General features: G+C 46.7%; 1 protein-coding gene across 2 annotated transcripts in view; it reads left to right on the top strand.

Moving 5' to 3' along the window:
* The window catches only part of LHFPL4 (LHFPL tetraspan subfamily member 4), a 661,308-nt gene that overhangs the window by 73,843 nt on the left and 561,039 nt on the right, over positions 1–26,426 (top strand). The window lies entirely within an intron of this gene.

Genomic DNA, 26,426 nt, shown 5'->3' with positions numbered 1-26,426 from the left:
CACGCAGCAGCAGCCCAGAGCGGGATTAATTAAGGAGCCACACGGGGCCCCTGGGAGAACAAAAGCACGGCCTCTGTGGGCAAGAAATCAGGCATAATTAATCAGAGGCATAGACTCAGTGTACTTCAGGGCAGGGACGTCATTTCACCAAAAGGCCAGGGGTAGCGGAAGTGACATCACACGACCCTTGACCTCTCACGTGACATCAGGGGATGCGAAACAGCAGGACCTTTCGCCCCTTGGCTAAACAGGAAGGGGCATCGCATTGCATTGTTCCTAAGTACACTACAAAAAATATGGTTATGATATCACTGTAATGTGACATACTTTCATACAAGAATGGATCACCATATGTGTCGTTAATATCAGCGTGTGTAGGCCCATATCAGCAAATCACTGTGAATGCAAGCAGACGTCCAAGGCCATATGAGAATGATGTGCTATTATATAGCACTTACGCTTTATATAGAAAAAAAATATACACCCAACATCACCCAACCTCTGTTGGTACTCATTTATCGACCTCAGAAGGATGAAAGGCCGAGTTGAGGCGTTTAAGAACAGTATAAACAGTATAAATCACTAACTGACCCCCGGAAGTGTGCCTGAAATAAACCTTTAATGAGTCTAGCAATTATTGTATAAAACTCCAGAAAGACACTTTATTGTTGAAGATACTCTGCTGAAAAGTGACTTTGCACTGCCAACACAAACCCTGACTCATGAAACTGTGCAAAGTGTATTTTTGCAGTGCAAAATCAGTGCAAAGTCATTGCACTGCAAAAATACACTTTGCACAGTTCCATGAATCAAGGTTTGTGTCTGCAGTGCAAAGTCACTTTTCAGCAGTGCAAAGTCACTTTGAACCGTGCAAATAATTCTATGAATCGGGCCCTAAGTGTGTAACAGGTGTAGGAAAACGGCGAGTGAAGCGCCACGTGGGTGTGAGGCTGTCTGAGGGGCAACCATGAAACACAAGGGGCAGAAACGCCAGGCCAGGGCCTCAGCCACTCCACCTGACAAAGCATATGTGGTGGGGGGTAAGGGGGTGGCAGGAAGAGGGCACGGAGAACCTGAGATGACTTAGACAAGAGTGCAGGTGATCAATGGTTACTGCCACCTGCACATGGCAAACCGTTCCCAAATCGAGACACCCAGACTGCTGGACACATTCTACACCAAACTAAAAACCCAAAGTTCATGGAAGCACCCCCGGTCCCCGCAATAAAAGACCCAGCTCACAACATCACTGCGTTGGACAGCTTCATGAGTAAAGGGTTGGTCGCTGACATGACTCAGCCTTTCACCCTTCCCAAATCGATAAATCAAGTATCATTTGAATTGGGCCAAAATAACTCTTGTTATTACAGTGCTTAGATGCTGGAGGAGTCTGGCTTGAAGCACTATATAAAAACACAATATCATTATCTATTATTGCAAAGTCAATCCGACTGGAAGCACGCCGTCTAAACACTAACAACATTGTGCACATGTCTGAGCGTGCACATCAAACCACCAGACTATGATTTTCAACAAGAAATGTCATGCCCAAAAAATAATTAATCACTAGATGTGGTGGTATATGTTTTGCGCCATTGTGCGAGCTCAACCATAAGGCCCAGAAATATCCATCAATCAAAACGCTCCAGGACCAGGATGAGGGGAAAGGAACCCAGACACTCGTGGAAGAAAGAACAAGCATTGGCAAAGCCCAACGTTTTTGCTTTTGTGTAGGCATGGGCTCGGCATCGCCATAAGTGTGCTACCTGGCATTTGATATCAGTGCCAGACAAATGCAAATCTAATACCTGTACACACGCCAACACTGTGGGCTTTGCCGATGCTTGTTTATAATCGGTCTTCAGCTAAAGACGCGCAGAATGCTTATAAATCAAGTGGCTAAAGGCACACTTGGTTAAGTCATTTGTACTACACCTTAATGCACGGATTAGCCCCCCTCCAGGGACCTCTTTCTCTACGTATTGACCCACTTGATTGGACGGGTGTGGAGGATTCTGAAGAAATCTGGCACTCCTCTGAGTGAGGGACTCTGTACCACCACTCACCAGAAATGGATCCACACCCCTCTCAGTCACCTACCCTCCTCATAGAGAAACCCACCTTCCCTGTCCAGTCAGAAGTTACTGGAACAGTCACCTGTCAGTCACCCAGTTCCTAAGTGAAAGGCACTCCCCTATAGTCTCACAGGGAACAGCTTACTGCCGTCTTCTACAGACAAGTTCCCCTCAGCGCTGTTCAGGACCACCCGACCAATAAGCAGTCAGCACCAGGAGCTATGGAGCGCCTAGCGCGGCCCCTTCATCTCCAGGCAGTCGTGTTTGTCTATTTTCTGGAAATGACATGGGAGTTATACCCACGCCAGACAAAAACAAAAATGTCCCGCAATGAGCATCTCCTGCTACTGGTCTATTTCCTTATGCTTCGCCACGATGGAAACAGAAAGGAGACTTGTCCTCAAGCGCCCTTCCCATGTTTCCATGGCCACCATTCTTCATTGGGCTTGTTTTCGTTTAATGAAAGCCATTAGCATCTAGATGGCAATAGTGGCTGTCTGTCTGTCCCTTTACCTGCGCCAACTGGCCTGTTGTGCTCCTCGGGTTAGTGTTGCCCCACAGTTACCTGGGTGGGGCATTAACAACACTCCATACGCGGATATATTTACTTTTCAGGGTGTTAGCTGCAGAGCAGTGAGGACTTCAGAGGGACAGCAGTACTGATGGAGGTACTAGAGACTGATTCCACTGTTGAAGTTCCATTTTCACGAAAGCAAACATTGCCCGACTGCCCATAACATATTTTGGCCATGGATGTTTGTGCCAGAGCAGAGGGCTGGGGTAGCAGTGCCCTAGAAGAGAAATGCACTGAAAGAATAGGTGTTTTGCACTAGGGAAGTGTTTGCTCTAGTGTTACAGGCACTAGTGCAAAGCTTCTGTATTATCACCTTTAGTATTAACATCGGGACGGGAAAGAACTGGAAGTGTTCCTCAGAGGCCAGTCTACTATCCATACTGGTACATTGTTAACACTTTAAAGCAGGGACTTCATCTTTCAGTAGGAAAGTACTAGACCTTTTAGGTGCCCAGATCTACTGATGCTGGAGCAATGTGCCCCCCCCCCCCGGTGTGGTGGTGCCCTCAACTATGTGCACACTTTTACCCCTGTGTGCACTGTATTCTATTGTTGTGGATTTAGCAGCACAAGCACCTCTTTTGCACTGCAATCACCCATAGAGGTTGTGTTGGTGCTGAGACAAGGTGCAACCTGTTCACAGCAACTGTTGTGCTTAGCAAACACCACTGTGGATCCAGAACCAGGTGGATCCAGAACCAGGTGGATTCAGACCCACGTGGACCCAGAATACTGTGGATCCAGAAGAACCACATGGATCCAGAACACAGTGGATCCAGAACCATATGGATCCAGAACATGTGGATCCAGAACACTGTGGATCCAGAACCATGTGGATCCAGAAGGCTATGAATTCAGACCCACATGGATCCAGAACACCATGGATCTAGAGCCATATGGATGCAGAACACTGTGGATCCAGACCCACATGGGTCCAGAAGTACGTGGATCTAGACACAGTAGATCCAGAACTACCATGGATCCAGAACCACCATGGATCCAGAACACTGTGGATCCAGAACATGTAGATCCAGAACACAGTGGTTCCAGATAACCATGTATCCAGAACCAACATGAATGCAGAACACCATGGATTCAGAGCCATGTGGATCCAGAATACCATGGATCCAGAACCACGTGGATACAGAACACAGTGGATCCAGAACCACATAGATCCAGAGTACAGTGGATCCAGAAGAACGTGGATGAGAACACCATGGATCCAGAACACCATGGATCCAGAACACAGTGGATCCAGATCACCACGGATCCAGATCACCATGTATCCAAAACCACCATAGATCCAGAACACTGTGGATCCAGAACCATGTGGATCCAAAACATCATGGATCCAGAACCACATAGATCCAGAACACTGTGGATCCAGATCACCATGCATCTAGAGCCACATGGATCCAGAACACCATGGATCCAGAACCTCCGATACTCGTCCACCCGGATTTCTTGTTTTATTGCACTGCAACCGAATCAAAGTATTCATGCATTCCCTGAATGCAAGTAAAAGGGTTTTCAGTGCGAGGATCTGTCATTGAAGCGTTCCTTGTTTGTACAGTGAGCAGGTGGTTTGTATGCTGGTTTAAACCCGTTTCTTTAGTTCGTCAGTTTTGTCTGATGGCAAAAGTGTGCACAGCGACAATGGGCTCTGCTCCAATTCTTTCTAGATCTGTGCAGCATCTGGGTCCTTCTTGCTTTACCTGCAAGAATGCACTTCGCCAACACGAAAAAAGTTCATGTTAACACCTGATTTTTAAGTCTCTTTTTACAAGTTCAGGCCCCCTTCATGGGGAGTCATCTGAAGAGTGTTGAACTACATCTCCCTCCCAGAAGTCAGGCTACCATTTTAGGATGTTATTCTCGTCCTTCTCCAGGTGCAAGGCCACTCCTTTCACCCGTGGGAGGAAGTGGACGTTAAATGTCTTCACTACAAGGTCATCATTCTGGTGGACACGTTCCTGGGGACAGATGCGTGTCTTCAATTTTCCCCAGAGATGATCCTACGACCATAACTGACCTTCCTTCCCAAAGTCTGCCCAGAATGACATCTCCATTCAGACGTCATTTTAGCTGTCTTCCATCCTAACATGCCTGCACCGGAAAAACAATCTGGATGCTTCTAGACCGCTCCCCGAGATGGAATCATATGGAATCATATGGAATCATATGGAATCATATGGGATTAATGTGCGGGACTATATTGCTTTTTGGGTTCCTACGCAGTAGACACTTTACTCACTTTTTCTTTTTGTAGAATGTAGAACTGTATCCAAGTAGTAAGGAGGTAGTGATGTGCATCACTTCCTGTGATGTCATCAGATGTCAAGGGTCGTGTGATGTCACTTCCTCTACCCCAGGCATTTTGGTGAAATGACGTCCCTGGATAACATGGGTGACTGCACTCACCTTTTCCTTTCACTCTCAGCTGTCTAGAAGAGGATCCTTTCCTGCAGAGTTCGGCTCCAGAATTTTGCAAGCCAGCTACTCGTGAGCATTATAATAAACACAGCTGCTATGCCATTTGTAAAAGTGTACCAAAAAAGTCGCAGAACTGTGACTCCGGAGGCGGACAGAGTAGGAAGCAAGGGAGCAATGTGCAGCACATTTTTCCAGGGTTGCAGTCATGCTGGTTGACAGGCAATTGAGTTGAAACAGATTTCCGTTTAGCTGTAACTGATATCAGGTAGTAAAGTGGAGAAGTGCGCTTTAGAGGGACTCCGCGCCTGACTGTTCCGCTCACTTCGACCACTGAGCTGTGCGCATCACACATGACTCATGGGGTATATTCTTTTGTGTCCAAATGCCAGGTCGATGTCGGATCTGGTACTGCTTGACATGTCTTAACATAGTGGGGGTGAGTTGGTGAAGGGGCGTGGGGGGCATGATTACGTATGGTGGTCGCCAATGCTATTCGTGCTCCTGACTTGTCGCAGTCCTTGGGCCCCACCCCTCGCTCCTTACCTGTGCCGTCAGCCATGTGCACACGGAAAGCACACTAGGGGCAGGAGGGCAGGGGTTTTGGTGGGCCATCTTAAGGCAAAAGTGATGCATTTTGAGAGTACATACTAAGGCAGCTTGGAAGAGGATCGCCTTCATTTAGTAAGGACTGTGACGAGGTTGGAATGTTCTCCTAACAGGCATCAATACACGCTGGTGTACACAAGGCCATGTGACACTGCACAGCTGCTCTTTTCTAGGGCTAAGAGTGCCTCACGGGGGAGGGTGGGCAAACCGTCATTATTCCCATTTGTTTTAGCTCTTAGAACCCCATTGCCTGTCCCCAAAGCACACCAAGGAGCAGGCTCTGGAGACACCTTGGGATGCCACACTGCACTTCCCTGTTACTCCTTGGAGTTCTTTATACCAGTTGTTAATGCACGTCAAGACTACAGTTACTTTGTTTTTATAGGACATGTATTGTAATGTTTTCTTCGAAGTACCCAAAACACTAAAATTAATTACAAAAGAAGTTTTAAAAAAAACACCCTAGGATCACACCTGCGCTGCCGCGTCAATAGAATCGGGGCCTCGGGAGGGCTGTGTTCTTTTTACTGCAATAGTGCTGCTCTTTCTAGCCGTGCTGCTTTGCTTCTCATGTGCCAGTACCAGCATTTTGCACTGGGGGTGGTATCATTTTAATGTCACCACAAAAGCACCTCCCAAAAGGGTGAATGCACTTTTAATAAGGCCTCACAGACCGTGCATACAGAGCCACTATGTGCATTGACACGCCCACAGCCCGCTTCACACTTAGGGCCTGATTCATGGAATGTTTAGCGCAGTGCAAAGGGACTATGTGCATTGCCATGCCCGCCCCTGCTTCACACATAGGGCCTGATTCATGGAATGTTTAGCGCAGTGCAAAGTGACTACGTGCATTGCCACGCCCCCCCCCTGCTTCACACATAGGGCCTGATTCATGGAATGTTTAGCGCAGTGTAAAGTGACTACGTGCATTGACACGGTCACTACCACTACACACATAGGGCCTGATTCATGGAATCTTTAGCATGACTCAGGATGTGTGTTGGCAGTGCAAGATTCCATGAATCAGGCCCATAGTGAAGCAGTAGGCATGGGTGTGAGTGTCTCACTGCGCATAGTTGAATTGGGCTTTCGCCCGACCGCCTTGAAATCTTCAAGTTGACCCTGTACTCCTGCCCACCCTTACAATGGCCTCCATACTTTGGTGTAAGCCCACCACACTAGATTCGGATGGCTAGCTACCATTTTATTGGTATGACATCCTTTCATTGCGTTTTCGTTAAAAAATCTGTGGTAAACCCCCCCGCGAAAAAAACATACCACGATGAAATGACATGGAACCATTTTAGCATAAGAACTGTCAATTATATGTTTATGCTGTTGGCACCCTGATACTTTAATTGCTTCTTTGTTAGATGTTTTCTGCCTAATTATACCCTACTCACATTTACTGAAAATCAAAGTGGGAGACTATAATTAGAAGTGTGAAAACCTGCAGAGAGAGACAGGACAATCTAACTTAGAGTGAAGCTGGTATAACACCAGCAAAGAAAAGGGCAGGGCAATGTGGGTGGAGTTGATTAATGACTGGCCGCCGTTGGGGTCTTCTGAGGGAGGGGATTATCATAGAATAACGCATGAAACATGTGGGAGGATTGCTTAATTGCTTGATGCCCTGGAGTGTTCTTGCGGGGAGAGGGATTGTGGGGGTTAAAAGTGAACACACTTGGTTTTTCTCTCATAGCAGAAGCATCCCCAGCGATTCCACAGACTGTGTGAAATTCACAGAATAAACAGGATCGTAGTTGTTGAGGTTCAATGAAAAAATGTCCCCTGGGAAAAAGTCGCCACAAAGGCCATATTTCCCTAAAAGCCTCCCCCCACATAGTCTAGGAGAGGTATAAATTACAATCTAACTCCAGTCCTAGAATATTTGGGGAAAGTGCTTGATTGTCGTGGGAGTGAACATTTGGGGAATGTGCACCCTGACAACCGTTTCCCAGGCGACCTTATCATTGGATACTGTTGTGTTGATCCTTGAATCCAGAATGGACCACCATTCCTTCACTAACTGCTATCCCTTGCCTGTAACCCTGTGTAACCCCTCGCCCTATGACCTTCACAGTGTTCCGTTAATAGTCTATCCCGATACCTGTATCCAAAGTATTGCACTGTATCACTTTATTCTCTTGTGGTGCAGCGCTCTGTCACTTCAGTGCAAGATGTGTGCTGTATAAAGGCCAGCACACACACAATGGGGTACTGCTGGGGACAGAAGGGCAATGCCCCACCCTCACTTTTGCAATGCACCAGCATGGTGACCCCTGTCACGATGCTCCTGCCACCCCTTACATTACGATTTCAAGGGTCAGCGGGAGGCTCTAAGATGCCCAGCTGCTTTCTCTCCTGTTGGTGGCATCTACTGGTGGTAAAGCGGTTAGTAGTGCTCCATGGACCGCTTCTACTTTGTGAATAGTTACTGCCAGCTCTGGTTACCTTGCAGTGCTTTCCACCAAAAAGCTTAGTCGTGGTGGTGGATGGCCAGTAGGGCCCGACCACTTTCAACCTCCATCCGCGTGGGGTTCACAAGGACACGCACAGTGACTTCCAAGTGGAGAGAGTGGCCATGTTGCCCCTTATTAAAGTGCAGAGGGTTAGTTTGCATTGCAATCGTAAAGGCTGCTGCCTGCTGCAATGCACCCTTTGCAAATGCATAGCTGTTGTGTGTATCTGGCAGCTGACTTAAAAACCTTGCAAAATCTAAAAGTGCAAGTTCAAAAACATCCTGGTACATTTCATCATTTTAAATCTTCATACTTTAAAGTGAAAAGTATACTATGTTTTCAATATAAAAAAAAATCTTAGGAAATCACAGATTTACATTTCCCGAGTTACTTGAGCCAGTATATTGGAAGTTAAGGTATTACAAACGATAACTCAGCAACCTTGTATTTGGTGATGACATCCCACGTGATGTCATTAATGTGACCAGTGGTGTTACTGCATGACAGAGGGGTGATCAGAAAGGGACAATGCGCAGAGGGCACTTTTACCCTCCAGTTCCTTATTATCTGCTCACTCTTACTGTTTACTCTGTAATATTAAACTCTTCCTTTGTTTCATCTGCCTCTTCCCAACATCTCCATCAACCGCTCTTCCCTTTCCTGCCTCCCAATGCTTCTCTTTGGGGGCCATTGATCTCCATTACAATTCTCTCCCTGCTGTCTCTATCTTCCTCCTCTTTCCACACTCACTCTGCCTCTCTCTCTGTCTGTAGCTTGCTCCTTTCTCTCTTACACCAACTCTCTCCCAACCATGTTCCTCTAAGCACTCACTTTTTTTTCTTTTCTCTCCACAGCCTTGTCCCTTTATTACTCTCTATCAACCCCTTTGTTGCATTCACTCTCGCCACTTGTGTCTTCTCTATGTAACCCCCCTTTTTCAATCCCCACTCAATCTTCTCCTCTTTGCTTCTTCTCTGCTTCTTAGCTTCCTCTTGTCCTTCTCGTCCACATGACTCGGATTCCAATGTCTTCCTTTATATATCTCAGTAGTGTATGGGACGCCCCTTTCACGCACATCAACATTTTGACAGGTGGGAACGCTCCCTGCTTCTGGTCTTAGGCCCTCCCTCTTTTGATAGGGTTTTGATATAAAGTGATTATACATTCTAAACCAAAATGACATAAAAAATGAAATTGATTTGATATAAAATGCATATTTTATATAAAGTGGGTATACAATGGTAATCCAAATGTTTTGATAGGATGTTGAGATGATTTGATATAAAGTGAATATACAATTTATATAGAAAATGTATAAACATTGGAGCAGCTGGTGCTGCCTGCATGACTATTGAAGGCGAAGTGAGCTCCGAAAACAGGGACTGTGAACTTAGGGTTTTGCAGATTGATGCAGCGATGATGCCAGACAGGGGTTTTGCCTTTAATGTTATATGAAGCGTACATACATTTTATATAATATAGGTAATGTCATGATTGTATAGTTTTAATGACATTGGCTAGAGAGTTAGCATCAACGTCTAGTAACATTAAATCTGTATATAGCTTTGATAAAGAATGCAAATAGAGGCTTGCACACTGGACCTATGTGAATTTTCTTTATAGTCAAAGTGTGCTTTATAGTGCTAATATAAAAGACCGGAAACTACTGGCTTTGGACAATGCGTGTTTCTTTTTCTACTGAATTATGAAATATTTACATTCAACTATCGGCATTTGACAATGTGTGTTTCTTTTTTGACCGAATTATGAAACATTTACATACAACTATCGGAATTTGAACATGCGTGATTCATTAGTAATTAAACCAATTTTCTTCATAAGTAAAGTGTTTTGTCCAGACCCTTTACAAAAGTCCAAACTATTGCCATTGAACATGTGTGTTTCTTTGAAATAATGAAAGCAGTTCACTTTATAAGCAAAGTGTGTTTCACAGAGCCTATACAAAAGTCCAAACTATTGCCTTCGACAATGTGTGTTGCTTTTAAATCATGAAAGCAATTTGTTTTATAAGCAGAGTGTGTTTCACAGAGCCTATACAAAAGTCCAGACTATTGGCTTTGCCAATGCATGTTTCCTTTAAATAATGAAAGCAGTTCGCTTTATAAGCTAATTATGTTTCACAGAGGCTATACAAAAGTCCATACTATTGCCTTTGACAATGCGTTTTACTTTTAAATGATGAAAGCAGCTCACTTTATAAGCAAAGTATCTTCACCAGAGTTACACAAAAGACCTCTGGTCTGGACAATGCTTATATTTTAAAATAATATTGAGAACAATTCGCTTTTTTATATGTAAAGTGTGTTTTACAGCACCAATGGAAAAGACTACACCATGGGCAGCGCAGGTGGGTCTTTGTCAGATAAAAAATGTCAGTGGGAGAACCCGTCTCTTGTTAGCCAGTGAGAAGTTTTGCGTTTCTAAGGGCTGCTAATGGAGAAGCTTAGGATCAGATAATGTAATGCAGTTAGTCGTGGTATTTTGGAACTCCAGATGGTTCATACTGACATTTTTGCAAAAAAGGCCTGTGGCTATTGATAACAAGTGTTTGTATTTCGCTGAGTAAGTCTGGTGCAGGAAGATATACACAGAGTTGTTATCTACAAGCATCAAGGTTTGTATGAAGCAAACAGAAAACAGGTGTATCATATTGGGTGTGCCGATATAATGTGAATTTTGCTGTGCCATAGGGAACACATTGCACGGCCCTTGTCTGTTGATTGTTGATATTTGTACAGGCCTTGTGCTTCAGTCACCTGGGGGCACCAGGGCACGGGTGTTGTCATCTATTGCGATTTAGGTCACGTAGCTGGCAGACTGCAAAGTGTGTTTTGGGAGAGACATGGAAGGCTTTTATCGACACTTATATATTTTTTCATTGTGAGGGATTCTGCACATCTTAATACACTTTTCTCTTAGATAATATGTTTACATGGCTTTTTTAGCATTCAATAAAGGTCTGATAGCATTTTCTAGTTGTATTTTTACATATTGTTTGAATAATTCAGTGTTTGTTTGGTGCTTATTTTGACTCATTTACGATGTGTATTTGTATATAGGTTGCACAATGTCACTGCTTTTTTATAAACGTGTGGCATACAGAAATTATCTCTTGCAAGTCCTGATCTAGTTACAAGGCTTCTTTACATTTTAAATGAGTGCCGGATGTTTTAAACAATTTAGGAGTGGTGTTTCATATCTAGCGGTTGAGAGCAGTTGCTGCAAAAAGCCTATTTTGATGTATTTACTAGCACAGAAATATAAAGGCTATATTTATATTTTAGACTTAGGGCCTGATTGGAAAATGGGCATTATACCTGTTTTGTCCCTGAAAGCTTATATCTTATATTTTAGGTATGTGTTACAATTAACAGTATTTGATCAGTGGGGACAAAGCAGAACAGTTTATATTATATCATGTGTGACTATTTTCTGTGTGTAAGGAAAACTCAAAGTGTTAGGACTGTGTTTCACACAATAATAGTTAGCCATTGTCAAAAAGACTGACTTTACTGTTTGCCCAGAGTGTGAGGTCTTGTGCAATTATTTAAGCCTACAGCGATTGAACTATAAATAAAATGGTGAGGACTTGTTTCAGGCATTCCAAGCCTATAATTGTGCACTACGGATAGAGAGCCACTTTGACACACTGTGAGGCTACTATGTTCCTATATTTGTACAATTAAAACCTTTTATGATCAGGATTCCACCTATTTTCTGTTGTGTTGCGAACAAATGCTCACCTGTATCTAAAAGAAAATCTGTATCACTACCAACACTATATGTTTCTTTCCGACAGTCATTTTGGGAAATAGATAAGGAGAATTATTCTGATTTGTATATTTCACAGTGGTTGTATTATTATTTGTAGTTAATAAAAGACATCTAAGAAAAATAGTGTGAAAGGATTGCTTGTGTTGCTAGTTGAGGTGTGTAGTTATATTGCTTTGTGTTTTTATGTACAATTCAGAACATTCGTTATTTGAGGGCCATGTGTTGGTGTGGCAATAATAATAATTTAAATAATAAAGTACAACTTGTTATTTATATAGTGCGTTATCCAAAGTGCTTTACATAGAAAATGTGTATATACAATCATTATTACCCAATCAAAATTTGTGCTCACTTTATCGAACTTGGAAGGATCTAAGGCTGAGTCGGCCTGGCCGGGATTCGAACCTGTGCCCTGCAGATTACACCCAGATCACAGGTGCATAGCCGTCTAACTGGTACTTGGTGGGATAGCCTCTCACTCAGATTCAATGAACCTATGTCCTTTCTTGTGCCGATTATCTTTAGTGTAGTGTTATGCATCCCAGCTGTTCTGTAGACCATGCTTCTCCATTCCTTCTCCAAGGACTAGGCGTCTAGATTTACGGACTTATGGATTTCGGGCTCCAAAAGCAATGTGTTCCACATGGGTACCTGTACATTTGTGATAACCACACGACCGAGCTCATGCATTCAGTATAGATGGAGTGGGGACATATTTTGGAGTATTTTTACCTTTGTTATTTATGAATGATGCTGTACATTTTGTGATTTTATTGAAAACTGGCATCACTCACAGTTCAGCCCACTTCCACCTACTAACAGGGTGAATCAATGCGACTCATTAGCAGTGCCCCGTCCAGAAAAAAATGCTGGTAATTCCGGCATTGCCATTTCTTTTGGCCCGGGGAAAAACAATTTTGCAGTGGGGGCAGGGAATTACTGGCAGGCCTGAAATGCCAGGAGTTCCGGCCTGTACCGGCAAATAAATGCCAGAATCACCGGCACTACTGGTGCAGGTAATTCCCCAAATCCCATCCCACGGAGTTCTATGGGACTGGATGGAATGGGAGCCTACTGGCGTCTCTGCCAGCCGTAATATCCCAGCAGTACCCGGATATCGGGCGTCGGAAATGGTAAGGCAGTTTTGATGATAGCCCACTGGAATTACTGGTAGGATACCGGCAGAACTGTAATGAACGCTAGTATATTGTGTCACTCTTCACACAGGACTCCATATTGTGTTGTTTGCCTCGTTTGAGGAAAATGCAGGTCAGAACTATACCTTATACTTTTTCTCCCATTTACCTCCATCACTGTATTTTATCTAGCATACAGAACAATATGCCGTATTTACAGCTTTAAGACAGCTACAACTCTTATTTAATTTAATATAGCTTCATCGTTCCATCATGGAGCAGGCCAAAAGTTTTTATGGTGACCTTTTTATGCTTAACTGAGCCTTCACTGTGTCCTTAATGATGTACAACGAAGGGGCCAACAGACTACCATGGTAACCCCCAAACCTAAAGGGTGCTGCCATCTACTTTAACAATGAAAGTGAGGGTGTGTTGCATAGTGGTAGGTTTTGGGAAAGGACCACAAAGCAATCATTCTCTGCCTACGCCCCAAGACTATGGAACCTCCTCCCCATCAGCATCAGTCTCGCCTCCACGCTCCCGCAATTCAGAAAGTAACTCAAGATCCACCTCTTCAAGGAGTCTCTCCTCCTCAACACATAGGCCATCGCATCGCCACGCCCCTGCCACCTGGCGGGCTAAATGACGTCTGTCCATCTCCTCCCCGCCATCCTGTACAGCTGTACGCCTCCCCTGTGTCCCTCTATATCCTACCCCCACTGTATATCTGCTCTGTTGTGACCTCTGTAAAGCGCCCTGCTATGCATCTGTACTGTTGTACACCTCTGTAAAGTGCTCTGTTGTGTATCTTTATGGTTGTATACCTCTGTAGGGTGCTCTGTTGCTTCTCAAAGTTAGGTCCGTGCTCAATAAATACCATAATAATAATAATATTGGCAAATGGGACGAGGGCCCAGAGGACATTAGAAATGGCAGACACTTACTGCCGAGTGTATAATGCTCTGATACATAACATTATGGCCAGTCCGTATAGGAATCACAGCAATAATTCAAATAGGCTGGCCATCTTGGACAGGAATTTCCCAAATAAACAAATTTCATCCCTTGTATTAGAGAAAAGAAAAGGGGCAGAAGAAGTGCTTTGCATCAGGTTATAAATGCTCAGGTGGAGCCCATGATGATAGTTAAAAAATATAAAATACTTAATTAGAGAATTGGAAATCCCTATTAAGCGTGCTTACATCTAATGATTCAAGAGCTTTCTGGGAAATTGTAAACTCACGGAATCACAGTCACCGAGAGAGAGCGGGAGCCTTGGTGGAGTCTTCGACCACCCACATTATGAAGACACTAGATAAAGGCGACGGCCAATCTTCAAATAGCCCTTGGGCCGTAGCCAAATGGACATAAAATGGAACCATCAGACGACTGGCCAAATTATTTCGGAAAAGCAAGGGCTCACGTGCAACGGGCCCAAATGGCATTTGCACAGCATTGCTGAAACTGAACCCGTGGAGATGTGCGGAATTACGCAGTCCATAAGTGCCCTTACCTGTCATGTGGACGAGGAGTGTCATTGTTGCAGTCTACAAACGTGGTTCACATACGGACCCCACCCGCTATCGAATCCTTGCGATGCTAGATGTGCCCACAAAACATGTAGCAAGGGTTCTTCTGGCTGAATAAGAAGGTTGGGTTGAATCACAACAGATTCTACCAAACAATCAACCAGGATTCCGAAAACAATGCTCCATAGTTGACAATCTTATGCTGCTAAGTGTTAGTGAAGTCGGCTGGGACGATACGCAAACAAGCTGTATATGCTGCATTGGTGGACATCATAGCCGCATTTGATACAGTAAATGGAGCCACATTATGGAAGAAGTTGGATACTTGGGGTTTACCGAGAGGATTACTTAATACCACCAGCTGCCTATGTATGGAGACATCTGTAAAAGTAAGAATTAACAGCAGGGGCACCCTTAATCCCTTCATTAACATGTCAACGGGGTTGAAGCAGGGATGTGTCCTTGCACCTCTTCTTTTATCTTTTATATGGCTGACCTCTCGCAAACGCTGGCGAGCAAAATTACGTATCACCCCAAGTTAGGAAATACATTTTTTCTCTGGATAGGGTAGGTGGACGATTTGGTGTTAAATCTTCCGACCAAAGATATACAAGAGTTATTGAACTCACTTTTGCTATTTGCCACTGACCATCACTTGGGCATAAACATAAGCAAAATCAAGAGATTGGGACTCATTACGAGTTCCCCTGTAACCCGCCAGTAATTACGGCAGGATACCAGGGACCTACTGTACCGTCTCTGCCACCCAATATCCCGGTTCTACCAGGCGGCCGAGGTGCCATTAACTCCCCATTCCATGGAGTCTCATAGGAGTCTGTGGGATGGTGATGCTAGAATCACTGGCACCATTAGTACCGGTGCAGGTGATTCAGGCATTTATCTGCCGGAAGGTGTCTGAACGAGCGGCAGGTCAGGCCTGCCAGTAGATCAGAGCAACTACTGGCAGACTTGTATTTTTCCGGTCCAGAAAACTGCCGGTATATGTTATTACTGGCACCTTATTTCCACACCAGCAAACTTGTAATGAACAAATATAGCTGGTCTTTGAAAGATAGCAGAATTGAAGAAGTCAGTAAATATTAATATCCGGGGATCATCTGTGACTCACAGCTAAATTGGGCTGCACATACTAGGCAGGTGGAGAGATATCTGATGCAACAGGTGGGTGCAATAGAAACACTTGCGCAACTTCACTCTGGCTGTAACATTGTGGTGCTAAGAACACAATACAGATAAAACTACTGGGCAAAACTGATGTACAGTGGTGTGGTCTGGGGCTGGAAAAACATCAAAGCCCTCAAGAAATTGGAGAGCCAGTGCATTAATACCACACTTACCAAGATCAACACCAACAGACTATGCACAAAGTGAACTCAATATTGACTCGGCCAGTTTGCTATTACTAATTCAACAGGCCAACTTTAAAAAAAGCTCACTACAGTGCACTCAGGGATTTGGAGCTCTGCTCTAGTAGTTGCTATTAAGTGAATACTAGCTGCAAAAATGCAGGAGACTGCGGCTAGGCGGGACACCAGGATGAGTATGACTGTGTATCCTCCCTTGGCCAAATGTAATCAGCCGTTGAAAATACATGCCAAGGCATATGAACGTGAGCAGAACTGGGGTAACCTAGCTGCTAAAAGCTGCAGTGCTGATGCATCAATGGGCAATTTATTGGATTCCACAGGACCTTTGCTACCCCGGCTCTTCCTGATATGGCAAGCCTCTTCGGTAAACCTGCCTTTGTTCGCGCCACTTTTTTAATTGGAGCTTCGCTTGCGCCTGAGGATCCCTGGTGCCCGCCAGCCACCAGAGACGGCCTCGAGGCTTACAGGTGCATGCCAGCCACCCAAAGCAGCCTCATGCACTGTTCCGGCTGCGCAAACCTCTGCAGAATGGGTCACAAGGAGGAAAGCCTTCCTTCTGCACACTTCCTGCTGCGCGACCTCTGCCCTTCAGGTTTCTGGTGATATGGACCGTTTCAGGACCGGCAGCTGGAATCTGCGCTGCAGTGTTCCCGGTGTCCTCTCTTTCCTCTAGCTTCTGTCTGGGCTTCCATCTCGAACAACGTGCCTTTGGCTTCTCTATGGCCTGCACCTGGGGGGCCTTTTAAGCCTCCCGGTCTCCCTCAGGTGTGGGTCATCTGCACTAATGAGCTGACCACTCCTGCAACATTATGCATCTTCAACCCTCTTCCTCATCCCAGTACTTAGAGAATTATGGGACTTAAACTCCCTAAAGGATAAATTTGTTTTTTTACTTCTGTTGTTTTGCAATAAGCATTTAGAAGAGTTGGGCTTTGGAGAAAGATAAACAAGGGAGTTTCCCATTCCTCCTGCCCTGCTTCCCCCCTCATGTGAACCCCCAGCAGAATTCCACCCACAGGGTCGGGGTCAGAAAGCGTCTGCCTTTCCTTGGCCATATGATAAGTGTCCCAGGCCAGGTTTTTTGGAGGAATCAATGCTGATGGGTCACACTACGCGGCAATAGAGACAATAAACCTGTGGTGGTAATGTGTGTGATTATTTCCTTTATGGATTTTTTTAATTCATAATTTTCAGATTCAAAATTTTCTTAATCGAAATAATCACGTATATCCTACATGGTAATACCGCCATGCGCCTGGCTTTCCCAGCTTTGTCTGCCGCATCAGTATTACGAGCCGGTGGACATATTTGAACCTCCACCCAGCTATGGATCATTAATTACTTGATGTAAAGTGGCTAGATTCGTTGGGGGGGCGAGGCTCATGGAGTGGATTACATTGTGTACTCCCAGTTTACTGAGGCTTTTCTATCGAACCGATTCCATTGGCGAGCACCTCAGATGACAGTAGCCTGGCAACCACAAGGCTTTCAAAAGCATCCACATGTGGTTAATTTTCACCAGCCCTTCATCTAAGAAATGCACTCTCTGCACACGGAACACAGACCCAGACTGCAGGGGAGATGTGTAGTGAACACTAAGGGGGTCATTTTAAAATGAGTGGGGGGCATAATGATAGATCAAAAGCAAGATGTATTGCTTTTCCATTTCCATTTTGTTCTCCAGCTCATTATGTCAAAATTGCCATGTGAAACACATTTTCATGTCTGTACCCACCTTCATCAGTTCCCATAAAAACACTTCCATGATCACTTTACACGCAATATATGCCACTATTTCCCTGTAAAACACGTTCATGATCAGTTTACTAGCAATATATGCCACTATTTCCCTGTAAAACACGTTCATGATCAGTTTACTAGCAATATATGCCACTATTGCCCTGTTAAACACTTTTTTTAATGATCACTTTACTAGCAATTTATGTCACTATTGCCCTGAAAAACATTTTCATGTTCACTTTACTAACAATCTATGCCACTATTGCCCTGTAAAACACTTTCATAATCACTTTACTAGCAATCTATGTCACTATTGCCCTGAAAAACACTTTCATCATCTCTTTACTAGCAATATATGCCACTATTGCCCTGTAAAACACTTTCATGATCACTTTACTGGCAATATATGCCACTATTGCCCTGTAAAACACTTACATGATGTGTTGCCCACAATATATGTAAGTGTTTCCTGCTTAATTGTCCACAGATTGTCAGTCCTGCCCTGAGCAGATGCATGCAGTAACATACTCTTGTAGACCCATGTCCATGAACACACGTGACTATACATGTGTAGATAGACAGGTACTTTAGACACCTGCACCACACACACGCACGCACGCACGCACGCACACACACACACACACACATTGTACTTACCTACCTGTTGTTCTCCTCAGCCTGAACCATCTAGTGTCTGCTCACACATCCAGCCCTGCTGCCCCTGTCCAGGCATTCCTTTGGGTAGAGAAAGGACTGGACACAATGTTGGCACCATTCATGGATGATCTCGTCACAACGGTTGACCCAGAAAATACCATGGCCATGGGAGACCTATCTTCTGCTCCTGTGCCAGACAATCACACACTCCTTATCGCCCATCTGGCTGGCATGGACGCCCAGGAAAAGGGCTGAGCAATGTTGTAAGGCCGACAAAGCTGTTGTCCCACGAAAGACACACAGAAGGACTGTCGAAATGTTTCCCACTTCCTCTTTAGGACAATCCACTTCAGGAGTGGGATGGTCAAGCAGGCTGATATGCAGGGATTTACGTAAAAATAACCAACATTTTACGTCAAGTCAGAAAAGATCGAATTTTCTTTATTCAAATGTCACAGTACATCGAAAAAGAAGTGGGGGAGATACCCCCCACAGTGCCCCGAACATCACCCCACTGTAAGTAATACATCAGGCTCCCCCTCTATTTTTTGACGAACTGTGATACAAGTGTAATAAAAAAAATGCGAGGTGTTGTGCCTCGCGGTGACGTTCGTCCTCGTTATGTCGGTATAATTGCAACATACAGGCCCCATATCAGAGCAACGAGTCCTTAGACTGAGACCCCGGGAATTCATGCACAGGTCGCCTTTAGCCGTGGGTCTCTTGGGGACAAGACGCAGCCCCCCACATGGAAGAGGGGCCGGGAACCGCAACCTCATACATACAGCCCGGCTCCCCAGGACTAGTCCCCGGGCAGAGCATCCGCAATGCAGTCTTGAGTTGCCACTCGCCCCGCTGGTGTCTCTCGGCCGCTCAGGCCCCATCAGATGCTTTCTGCAAGTAATTGCTTCATTAAGAGCAGCAATAAACAGTAATTCAATCCAGCCTGCCCTAACTCACTCGGGAGCCGTGTCTGCACTCCATCAGGGACAGCATTTAATAACTAAGAGAAAGCCCTGGGTGCCTGCACTGGAGGCTTGGCAGCCAATGGCTGCGCGCACCTAAACACCCCCTTTTCCCGAGCAGGATCCCAGAGGATCTCTTAGACGTGGGTTCCACTGGACCCGGGCCATGTGCATCCTGGCAGCGGGTAACAGTGTTTATCAATGTCCATGAATGTATGTTCTTCAATCAGAAGAACTAGCTAATTGTGATAGAGCCACTAATTTGCCAAACTTTTTTGTTTATGAGGAGTGGTTGTAATTAATCGGCTGCATGACAAACACTGCATGCTGCGTGCATCCCTCAACATGCAAAGAAGTGGCTGGGCTAGTTGCTGCATGCCAGACATTGCATGCTGTGTGCATCCCCCAACATGCAAAGAAGTGGCTGGCCTAGTTGCTGCATGCCACGCATAGACATGCAAAGAAGTGGCAGGCCTAGTTGCTGCATGCCACGCATTGCATGCTGCGTGCATCCCCCGACATGCGAAGAAGTGGCTGGCCTAGTTGCTGCATGCCACGCATTGCATGCTGTGTGCATCCCCCAACATGCAAAGAAGTGGCTGGCCTAGTTGCTGCATGCCACGCATAGACATGCAAAGAAGTGGCTGGCCTAGTTGCTGCATGCCACACATTGCATGCTGCGTGCATCCCTCGACATGCAAAGAAGTGGCTGGCCTAGTTGCTGCATGCCACGCATTGCATGCTGCGTGCATCCCTCGACATGCAAAGAAGTGGCTGGCCTAGTTGCTGCATGCCACGCATTGCATGCTGCGTGCATCCCTCGACATGCAAAGAAGTGGATGGCCTAGTTGCTGCATGCCACGCATTGCATGCGGCGCGCATCAACAAAGAAGTGGCTGGCCTAGTTGCTGCATGCCAAACATTGCATACTGAGTGCTTCCCTCTACATGCAAAGAAGCGACTGGCCTAGTTGCTGCATGACAAACATTGCATACTGAGTGCTTCCCTCTACATGCAAAGAAGCGACTGGCCTAGTTGCTGCATGCCAATCATTGAATGTTTTGTGCATCCCTCTGCAATCAAAGAAGGGACTGGCCTAAGTGCTCCATGCCAAACATTGCATGCTTTGTGAATCCCTATGCATGAAAAGAAGTGGCTGGCCTAGTTGCTGCATGCCACACATTGCATGCTGCGTGCATCCCTCGACATGCAAAGAAGTGGCTGGCCTAGTTGCTGCATGCCACGCATTGCATGCTGCGTGCATCCCTCGACATGCAAAGAAGTGGCTGGCCTAGTTGCTGCATGCCACGCATTGCATGCTGCGCGCATCCCTCGACATGCAAAGAAGTGGCTGGCCTAGTTGCTGCATGCCAAACATTGCATACTGAGTGCTTCCCTCTACATGCAAAGAAGGGACTGGCCTAAGTGCTCCATGCCAAACATTGCATGCTTTGTGAATCCCTATGCATGCAAAGAAGTGACTTGCCTGGGTACTGCAAGTGTAATGAGTAAGGACACAAATAAAGTCACTTTAAAAATGCTTTTGTGGCACACCTTTCCCCCCCACTCGTCAAAATCAGCTCCACGAACCAGCAAAACAATACACATAAACACACACATTCACACAACATTCACACAGCACGCACGCGATCATTCACATAAGCACCCACCATCATACATTCACTCACAACACAAGCATACACGCATCCGTACACACACAAACGTACCTTCTGCCCGGTCCTGATGTTTGCCCCCCTTTGCTCCAGCTCCTGCATAGCATGGACAGGAATCAGGAAGCAAGAGCTTCCTGTTTCCTGCACATGCGTGCAGAGGCCTGAGCGTGGGTGACGGAATGCCCCACTTCAGCCTGCTCCGTCTGTATGTGTGAGAAAGCGCAGGAGCATCCCCCTCGCACAACACCCCCAACCTTGCAAGGCTCTTTGAGCATGCGTGGCTAGGGGTCTGTAACTGTCAAAAGGAAACAGTGTTTCCCTTTGGCAGATCAGTCAGCCCAGAAGCGCTCCCTCAGCAGGAAGTAGGAGCTGAGGGAGCGCTCAGTGTGTCACTGGACTGGCTCATCTGCTCCTCCCTAATGGACGAGGGGGCCGGTGGGTCGATACCCCCTCGCCCATTATGGACGAGCCACCACTGCCTTAAAAGCCAATGGCTTTTGGTCCCCTACAGCACTGACACTGCGTGCAGCCTCATTTGGGAAGTACAGTCTACGGGGCAAAGTGTGGGTCCTGCCCCCTTGCTGCAGAACTAAGGGGTGAGTAGCCCCTTTACTCACGCTATTGTCCACTCCGATGGGCCTCGGGCCATGTCCCGGGTGCAGTATCCTGTGTGCATGGCTACCACCCATGCCCTGTGGCGAGTGCCTATAGTGCCTCTCCTTGCAGGGCCCGGCAAGAGTAGGGTACAGAGGGCATGGCTGCCTGCCTGCCAAGTCTTGGTGGCAGTGGTTGTTTTGACCAGGGCATTGATGACATATGGGACGCGCTCAGTGTTGACACTGAACATTTGATCCGTGATGTCATGTTTTAGGTCCTGAGCAGCTCATTTCGGGGAGTATAATTGGTGCACTTCACTGTTCTTTTAGTTTATACATCTTAGCGATGAGACCCCATACAGTGAGGTCTTTCAGGAAATAGTGCGCTGTGGATTAGGCGCTAGAATTTGACTATAGACTGACTCTTCGTTTTCAGCTTCCTGTACATCTGTACAGCTCTACATGTTGCCACGTGCATGCCTAACACACTGCCTGCTACCCATTGAGTTAGTCATCACAGCTGTGCATCTCAACAAACTGCTTCCTGCATGCCTACACACACTGTATGTGCCTGAATTCCAAGTGAATACCCATGCTGACTCAGCTGGCACACAGATAAACATATCACAGACCTAGATGAAATCGTGGTGTTATCTGCACCTTTTGATGGCCCGTCACACCACACCCGCGTATCTACCATATAACGGGATTGACTCCCTTTGTTGCCTGAATATCTCCAACATGGGTATATTGACTTGATTGCTTGTGTCTATTCAACCATGACAACTTCATATTGACTCACTCTGTTTCCTGCTACCTGCCAAATAGCTACATTAACTCAATGGCATCATTACGGGCATCCAAGGCAACGGTGTCACGCTTCATATCGATGTCTGAACACCTAGCACACGGCCAGGTTTGAGTATGTGCACTTCCCTGCGTGCCGAACACATTACAAGCCGTTGTCATAGTGCTTTGCTCATAACATCTGCACCATAGACAGACTCAGTTTGCCACCTGCTGAACATGCTTTGGGCATGGGGAACTGTAGAGCTCTGCACAGGCACACCATTGCCATGCTGCTTTGGGCATGGGGAACTGTAGAGCTCTGCACCTGCCCACCATTGCCATGCTGCTTTGGGCATGGGGAACTGTAGAGCTCTGCACAGGCACACCATTGCCATGCTGCTTTGGGCATGGGGAACTGTAGAGCTCTGCACAGGCACACCATCGCCATGCTGCTTTGGGCACGGGGAACTGTAGAGCTCTGCACCTGCCCACCATCGCCATGCTGCTTTGGGCACGGGGAACTGTAGAGCTCTGCAAATGCCCACCATCGCCATGCTGCTTTGGGCACGGGAACTGTAGAGCTCTGCACAGGCACACCATCGCCATGCTGCTTTGGGCACGGGGAACTGTAGAGCTCTGCACAGGCACACCATCGCCATGCTGCTTTGGGCACGGGGAACTGTAGAGCTCTGCACAGGCCCACCATCGCCATGCTGCTTTGGGCACGGGGAACTGTAGAGCTCTGCACAGGCCCACCATCGCCATGCTGCTTTGGGCACGGGGAACTGTAGAGCTCTGCACCGGCACACCATCGCCATGCTGCTTTGGGCACGGGGAACTGTAGAGCTCTGCACCGGCACACCATCGCCATGCTGCTTTGGGCACGGGGAACTGTAGAGCTCTGCACCGGCACACCATCGCCATGCTGCTTTGGGCACGGGGAACTGTAGAGCTCTGCACCGGCACACCATCGCCATGCTGCTTTGGGCACGGAGAACTGTAGAGCTCTGCACAGGCACACCATCGCCATGCTGCTTTGGGCACGGGGAACTGTAGAGCTCTGCACAGGCACACCATCGCCATGCTGCTTTGGGCACGGGGAACTGTAGAGCTCTGCACCTGCCCACCATCGCCATGCTGCTTTGGGCACGGGGAACTGTAGAGCTCTGCACCTGCCCACCATCGCCATGCTGCTTTGGGCACGGGGAACTGTAGAGCTCTGCACAGGCCCACCATCGCCATGCTGCTTTGGGCACGGGGAACTGTAGAGCTCTGCACAGGCCCACCATCGCCATGCTGCTTTGGGCACGGGGAACTGTAGAGCTCTGCACAGGCCCACCATCGCCATGCTGCTTTGGGCACGGGGAACTGTAGAGCTCTGCACAGGCCCACCATGGCCATGCTGCTTTGGGCACGGGGAACTGTAGAGCTCTGCACAGGCCCACCATGGCCATGCTGCTTTGGGCACGGGGAACTGTAGAGCTCTGCACAGGCCCACCATGGCCATGCTGCTTTGGGCACGGGGAACTGTAGAGCTCTGCACAGGCCCACCATGGCCATGCTGCTTTGGGCACGGGGAACTGTAGAGCCCTGCACAGGCCCACCATTGCCATGCTGCTTTGGGCACGGGGAACTGTAGAGCCCTGCACAGGCCCACCATTGCCATGCTGCTTTGGGCACGGGGAGCTGTAGAGCCCTGCACAGGCACACCATTGCCATGCTGCTTTGGGCACGGGGAGCTGTAGAGCCCTGCACAGGCACACCATTGCCATGCTGCTTTCGTCACGGGAAACTTGAGAGCTCTGCACCTGCCCACCATTGCCATGCTGCTTTGGGCATGGGGAACTGTAGAGCTCTGCACAGGCACACCATTGCCATGCTGTTTTGGTCATGGGAAACTTGAGAGCTCTGCACCTGCCCACCATTGCCATGCTGCTTTGGTCACGGGAAACTTGAGAGTTTTGCACCTGCACACCATTGCCATGTTATGTTATGTTATGTTATTTGGCATTTAGATAGCGCTCTATATATCAATGATATGGCCTCAATGCGCTGGTAGGTTGAATGCCCTTGGGGACCGTAGTCCAGGTCAGTTGAGAGAAGAAGGTGTAGTAGGGTGCATAGGTGCACCAGTAATGTGTGCAGCAGATGTAATTGCCTGATGGTAGCTGCATCCTAGCGTTAGGTGTGGTGCTTTTGACATCAGTTGAATGTGTGCAGTCTGGCGGGTGGACATCCAGACTGGTTCTGGCTGCATTAGGCCTGAAGGACGCTTATGAGTTGTCGATGGGGTAGTGTTCGTATGCATGCAGCTAGGGCGCATGGATCGAGGGGTGTAGCTGTACTCTAATTGTGTGATGGTGTAGAGCAGAGAGTAAGCATAGTGGTATTCAGAGGGAGTGTTTGGTGGAGTTAGATTCTAAGGAGATTGATATTCTGGATTACTGGCGTGGGTCGTTGCTGCTTTCCCGCCACCAAATGACCATTTCTGATCCATTATAAAGTAATTCACGTGATTTCTTTGGATTTATTGGGTGGTATTTCACGTCTATCTTGGTACGAGCCATAGCATGTATTATATGAGCTTACATGCTTATAAAGAAGAGCCACTCATTAGTTTGCTATGTTTTATTAGCACCTGGAAGGTGTGCCACAACCAATCAGTTTGCTCAGAATGCAAACGAAAGATGCTGGTATTGCTCTGGAGTTCCAGGCACCCTTATGCGCTCTTTGCAGCTCCTATCATATTTTTCTCGTATGAGCCCCTCTACGTCATCCGCTGCTCAAGTTGCACGCCCTCTTCCATTTCTAGGATGCTTCAGGCTGGTCATAGAAAAAACAGGCATTGGCAATGCCAACACTTTGAGCTTTTGTGTAGACATGGGAAAGGCACTTGCCAGGCACTGCCATAGTGGTATCAACTGGCAATTTATGGTAGCAGGTGCAAAATGGGGCGAGTACCTGGGCATCCAATAGCAGTGGCTGGCAAATGCCTAACACTTATACACAAGCCAAAACAGTTGGCTTCGATAATGCTTGTTTTTAACAGGACTGAAGGACACTCAGAGTGCTTATAAATCGAGCGGCTGAAGGCAGACTCGGTTAAGACATTTTTATTACACGAGTAGTGCATTTACAGCTCTAATTAAGTAATTAACTCTCAGAGGACTGCTTTGAAAAAACACTGGCAGGCCTTTTTTGAGATCAAAGTTTGATGGTGCGGCTTAATTAAAGCGGGCTCAAAGAGTTCCAATGAGGTGTTTTGGGGGGGAGGGGCAGGAGTCAGGAATTGCCACAGGGATCAGCATGGCCACGGGTAGTCAATGGGTGGGCAAAAAAACAAACTGCACCTACGAGCTGTGTGTCCCTCCGCGTATGCCAGTTCTCCCTATCTGTACTCTAATGCAATAGTTTCGGCGTAGCCACCTAATAGCACAAACTAGTAAGAAGTGGCCTCTGTCTTTCATTAGAAGTTCCAGTCCAGTGTCAATGATGGCTTTGCTGGACTTCAGTTTTCACTGTGGGACACGTGTTTGAATTCATTGCTGCAACATGGGCCCCACGGTGAAAACAATGCACCCGCACTAGGGGTAATAGCCTTATTGATCGCGTCTGCAGGCTATATTAGCCTATTAAAGTCCATCAGCCGTCGCCTCGCTGGGGCTGTAACTCAGGCTTGTGGCCTTTTAATCAGGGTCGGATTGGCCCCTCGGCCTTTCGGCCCATGGCTGGGCCGAAATCGTCCCTGAGGTTTGGGGGCCAGTTTCTGGCCATGCCTGGACCGGTTTGGAAGGAAGAATAATTGAAAAAAAGTATTTTTTTTTTCTATTTTTTTTCTTTTTCAAAAAGCCTTTCATCCGACTTGGGTCGATAAATGAGTATCAACACAAGTTGGGTGATATTGAATGCATATTTGTTCTATAAAAAGAGCTTAAGCGTAAGTGCTATACAATAACATATCATCATTTGGCCCTGGATGTCTGCTTGGATTCACAGTAATTTAGT

Source organism: Ambystoma mexicanum, chromosome 2p (genome assembly GCF_040938575.1).
Source record: "Ambystoma mexicanum isolate Mex_15411 chromosome 2p, UKY_AmexF1_1, whole genome shotgun sequence".
NCBI classification, from domain to species: Eukaryota; Metazoa; Chordata; class Amphibia; order Caudata; family Ambystomatidae; genus Ambystoma; species Ambystoma mexicanum.
This window is presented reverse-complemented; position numbering and strand designations above follow the sequence as displayed.